This window comes from Gavialis gangeticus, unplaced genomic scaffold, assembly GCF_001723915.1.
Source record: "Gavialis gangeticus isolate Ggan-Ray unplaced genomic scaffold, GavGan_comp1, whole genome shotgun sequence".
Classification (NCBI taxonomy): Eukaryota; Metazoa; Chordata; order Crocodylia; family Gavialidae; genus Gavialis; species Gavialis gangeticus.
The window spans coordinates 256176472-256182630 of NW_017729032.1; positions in this window are offsets into that span (position 1 = coordinate 256176472).

A 6159-nucleotide genomic window follows, 5' to 3' on the forward strand; every position below is an offset into this window, starting at 1 on the left:
TAGAGATGCTGATGGCATTCCTTGGGGGGTCTTTAAGGAGAGGCTTGATGCCTACCTGGCTGGAGTCATCTGAGCCCAGTTTTTCTCCTGCCCAGGCTGGGGTCGGACTTGAAGATCTACAATGTCCCTCCCGACCCTACTTCTATGATACAACACTGACAACACATGCAATGGGATTTGTATTTCCCTACCTAAGCACCTGGATTTAAAAAAAAAAAGTTAAGTAGGTTGCCCACCATTAACTAGTTTGAGTACTAACCAACTTACGTGCTTACAAGGATGTAAAACAGTGCAATTCACACTTAAAGGGCAAAACAATTTTTTTTTCTGTTTAAAACAAAATTCCTCCATTTCCCCTGAATACCAGGTTTTAGAACAAGTTTGATCTTAAACTACGCTCTTTGGGGAAGGTTAGCTGCTTTCAAATGTTGTATTTGTTTCTTGCATAGCACGTTAACTCACTTATGTGATTATGTATGTTCAGTTACAGTAACTAATAATGCATATGAAGGACAAAAGAAAAAAAGACAAGACAAACAAGCAAAAAAATCAGGGCATTCTTATCATTTAGAAAATGATCTTTTAGTCCAAAAGGACAGAATCCTATAGAAAAAGTCAGTTACCCACACAGCAATTTTATGGTGGACTTCCATAAGGATAGTTCCTTTGAGAAGCTAATAAAATGCATGCCTTGTTTCTTTTTTTGATCAAGTCGGGATTGAAAACCTGCTACTGCTATGACCATAAGCAGTACAACAAGGCCCAGTGCTGGGCAGTGGTTAATTAACTTGGCAACCTCAGCAAGTGCCAACAGCTTCAGGCAGATGACTGCTTGAGGAGGGCAGTGGAACCCTTGGATGGAGGAAATACCATCAAAAGGCAGATGAGCGTCATCACTCAGGGATTTTGCCAATGGTATACACACATGGTAGACTGGTTGCCAGCCATGGCTGAATAGCTCAATCTAGGAACGGAGCCCTGAAAGGAAGGCAGATGGAAGACCTCCTCTGCACAGGCAACTCGGACAGTGTAGCTGGTTCGAAATGAATTGACGTCTGTCCGTCCTTTGGACCAAACCAGTGAAGCCAAGAGGGGGGATGCCAATACAGGAGCAAAGCAGCGTCTCTATATCAACTGCCCAGGCTATTGCAGTCACACCACATGGAGAGGATACTCCGTCCTTGCTGGCAGCATGGACACAACACAGAAAGTGGCAGTTACAGGTTATAAGCTCTGACTTGACTGGCACAGAGGGCGGTAGCATGGGTCACCTTTGATGGTGGGAGGAATCATCATTTCCCACTGGTCAGCTACTGCCCACCATAATGCTGCGCCGTCCCCAAACAGTTAGGTGCTGACCCACAAGTCAGTCTGCCTCATGAGGTGCATGTGGCCAGGCCAAAAGTTGAAAAGCAGACAGAAAACTCTTATCTGACAAACAAAAAAAACCCAAAACAAAACAAGAAACCAAGAATTTTCTGGCTTAAAAGCTAGAATGTCAGGACCACGTGTCCTGGCCTGACAGGTGATGACAAGCAATAGAAGACAAGCAGCAGAAATCCGTCTTGATTGCTCATGAGCTATACAAACTCAACACTGATATTGCAGTGCTCCAGGAAACAAGATTTGCAGATGCTGTTTCTATCCAGGATGCCAATTGTACCTTCTTTTGGTGAGGTAAAAGTGCTGTAGAAAATTGCCTGCACAGCATCACTTTTGCTGAGCGTAACAAGTTGGTAAAGCTTATAGAAATACCCATTGGGAATTCAGAGTGCATTTCAAGACTTCAGACAACCATTGGTTCTGTGAACGTTATCACGCTTGTGCATCAACACTTGACTCCAGCCCCGAGAAGAATAAGCCTATGATTCTATGATCCCCAAATAAAACAACACAAGGCTGAGAACAGCACAATTTAAACAACCAATGGCATTCTGGTTGGCAGAGGCCAGTTTTAAACTGCCTCCCCAGGACCCTACAACTACTGTTATTGTCTAACCATAGCCCTCCTCAAAACAGAACATTTTAAATGCTATTTGATATCTTTATTTGTAGAGCACAATATTTGAGGTAACCAAGGTTTAGTTGCTTGATTTAGCCTTTTTATTCTCTTCAGAAATGTATTCCTTCACCACTTCTCTGTCCTCATATACGTACTATTGATACTCCTTCCCTGTGATAAATGAAGATATTTCTGGCTTCTGCTCTAAGCAAAAGCCCAAATGTTATGCTCCCATGTTTGTATCTTTCATATAGTTCAGTGGGACACATGCACAGCCCTCTTAGAGCAGAGTTTGCTCCTGTTCCCTCTCTCCCATACATACTTCTATAAGAAACCCAAATTCACAAGTGCTGCTCAAATCCTGACACCAACATGCCACAAATTTGCCTGTACATTCAGACAGACTCTTTGATGATTACTTACCATTTTCTGGTAGCAATAACAAAGCATGCTGAAGCATTCTGGTATGTCTTTGTACTCTAACTGGTATGTCTTTGTACTCTAACTTTTGAAGGTACAGCATGCACTGCTACCTTCAACAATGAGGACTACTATTATGTTGGGAAGACCCATTTTCCAGCTGCACAGTAAGTTTAAACATGTTGAAGTGATATGCTATGAGAGAAGGATTAGGCTCAGTGACTTTAATTATGCAGAAGAAAGACAATTAAAGATCATCTACCAGACAGACAGAGTAAGGAAGTATTAAAGCACCTAACCCGGCCAGGTGCCTGAAGGTTCCTCTGAAATGTCCTTGAGTAATCACCCTTTATACTACCTTAACCGATTATTAATTATTTAAACTATATAGCAATCAGAGCTGCTAAAAGAAATGGTCTAAAACAAAAGACAACAGTAGCAACAGTAATTATGCAGTGGAATGATTAAACAGCATGCGCAATAATGATTCTAATCTATTTTATGAGATAGAGTCAAAGCTTCAACAATAAAAAAAAATCAATTAGTGAGCAAGAGAGCTGAAAAAAAATCAATTTAAACCAAATTTGAGCAACCAAGTGATAAATCAATCATGGCTAATTCTGGAAGTCATTGCAACTCATATTTTGATAACACTGGTGCCTACATTGGAAATTTAGGAGCAAGTACTTAATATCTAAATGACCCTACCTAGCAACCTAGGACATTTCAGAATTTTAATGGATCATTTTCCCCAAAGCAGAACATTTTCAGTAGACATTACAGCAGAAAGTCCTATTTTAAGGAGTTTTAAAGACAGAGATTAGACACTAGGCATCTTAGGCCAGGTACAGACATTATATTTTTATCAGTATAAGTGATCAGAAACCAGTCTATACCCATAACAGAACAGGAGCTTGGCACACAAAACCAGTCTATACCTTTAAAAGAACAGAAGTTTGCCTCACACAGACTGATTTAAAAATAGTGGACCCTGGCTAAGATTTCCCCACCACCACCATCAAAGGGCGAATGAACGTACCTTCTGTTCATTACACGTCTAAACTGTGCCGCTTAGAGAAAATCACATAACTTAGATCAATTCCACCTTGGGGTTTTGGAATATCTGTACCTAGCCTTAGTCTATAAAGTGCAACTCTACCCTGCCTTCTGCTTTTAACTAGATGCTAGGATTCATAGATGCTAGGGTTGGAAGGGACCTCAAAAGATCATCGAGTCTGACCCCCTGCCTGGGCAGGAAAGAGTGCTCTGGTCAGATGACCCCAACCAGATGTCTCTCCAGCCTTCTCTTAAAGACCCTCAAGGTAGGGGAAAGCACCACCTCCCTTGGAAGTCCATTCCTGATTCTGGCCACCATCACCATGAAGTTCTTCCTGATGTCTAACCTAAATCTGCTCTCTGATAGTTTGTGACCTAGTATTTTATACTTCCAACTTAGAGGGTAGAATTTCTATCAGTCAGTTTCCAGTTCAGGCTCTAGCACAAAATGGACACTTGTAGCCTTGACAACTGAAAGGGGTGTGGGGAGAGAAAAGAAAACGAAAAAGAAAAAGCTTTGGGGAAAAATTGTAAAAAAAAGCCCAGGGCTTCTACCACATCAAATGGTGCTTGTTCAACTGATAACCACATACTTAGATGTATAGGCCAGAAGGAACCATAAAGATCTTAGTAGTTTATATCAGGGGTTCTCAACCTTTTTCTTTTTGAGTCCCACCCCCTATGCTATAAAAACCCCATGGCCTGCCTGTGCCACAACTGCCCGACTCCCCGGCCCTGCTGACATGGCCCCAGGTGGGGCAGGTGGGGCTTCGCGGTGGGGAGCTCCAGGCCCCACACACCCGAGCAGCATGGAGCCTCATTTGCCCACCTGCACCACTGCCTGCAAGAGGCTGTGGGGCTGGGTGGAGCAGGACTGCCCCCGCTCCTTCCTCGGGACTTGCCTCAGCCCCTGGGCTCCTCCCTGCACCAGGCCAGGTGGACCCTCTGAAACCTGCTTGCAGCTGCCTGGGGACTGTGGACCCCAGGATGAGAACCACTGGTCTAGATCACAACCAAATAAATTTTAGCTAGCTATCCATTTCTACACTGAGCCCAATATATTGTTTTTACCTAATGCAGTGATTCCCAACCTCAGTGCCACAGCACCCTGGGGTGCCTTGAGATCCTTTCAGGGGTGATGCAGGATGCCAGGCAATGTTAGCACTGTTAGGTGTGCCAAACAAATCCCCGAGATAAACTCAAACATTTCAAATAGGAATCCATAGTGTTCAAAACATTGTGACCTGCTGGGGTTTTTCTTGAATTCTTTGCAACAAGGGAACTGCTCTATTATTTTACTCTAGCCAAAAAACAGGGGAAACTGAGAACTGATGTTTTTCAAGAGGTCCTCAAATCAAAAATGTTTGAGAACTATTGGCCTAAAGAATTACTTGGGGTGAATGAAATTTGTCTTCCAGACCAGGGGTTGGCAAGCTTTTGCAAATGCCAGGAGCAGCTTGCAATCCAACCAGTGCCACAGATCAGTGTTCTTCCAGCCATTCAAGTGACAGTGAGCAAAGGCTGCAGTGAGTAAAAGCAAGCGCTGTAGGTTACTGGTCAGAGACGTCATTAGCAGAACAAGAACTGGATCAAGCAGCTGGGGAATCAACGTGCCCTTAGTAAAACACAGACCAGATGGTTAGCCAATCTGGATCTGGGAGGAAAAAACATGATTCTAACTGGCATTTGTTTGGCTTCAGTTTCCAGCTGTTTGCTTTTGTTACGCTTTTCTCTGCTAGATTAACCACCATTTTTCTTAGTATTTTTTTCCAGTAGAAATCATAGAACACTTTTCAAGTCACTTTTATCTTATTTTTTTGGTAAGTGATGTAGATGCACTTCAGTTCTCACTATAAAAGCTTTTTCTAGAGCTTTTAAATCACTTTGGTAGCTCTTTTCCACACCCTTTGTATTTTTTCAAAGCTCCTTTAAGATAAGGATACTAGGGGCTAAACAGAGTGCTCTGATATTCTTCTCCCCAATATCATACAGTTCTCTCCTTCTCACTACTCCCATTTATCCAGCCAACAATCACATCAACCCGTCTTGTCCTCATAATTACACTAGGAGCTCATGTCAAAGTGCTCAGCCACTCATTACTTGCCAAGATAAAGCCCTTTCCCCAGTATCATTGCTACACAGTAGCTGGATGACGTCAGAAAACAGACATTGCAATGTCTTGAGCACAATGGCTGACCTGGCATTTAGCTGTAACTAGCATTTTGGCTGAATGGATCCAGCTTAGCAGAGGTGAAAACTTGTCCTAGAGATAAAAAGCTGCAAGGACTGCTAAGCAAGGACCTGAACCACCTAGGCTTCCATCAGAGAAAGCATGTGATTGCCACACATGGGGAAAATGCTTTTGCATTCAATAGTTTTCTTTAGAGTTCATCATTTGTAGTTTATCAAAAATAAGCCTTGATGAATCATTTTACATGACCGTACAGCATGCCTTCTAAAGTCAGCTTTGTAAATAAGCGGTTAAAATTTTCCATTTAAAAAGATTCATTTTTTAAGACTGTGAGAGGTACGGTAGTGTTAGAGGTACAGTAGTTAGTAGTCTGATGTACTAGGCTGCTCTCCTTCTCTTGGTGCTTTGTCATGCACACAATAAGCAGATTATCAGCACCACAGCATGGCCTCTGCCTGCTAGTTCAGATTCCAACTCTAGACTGTTTAAT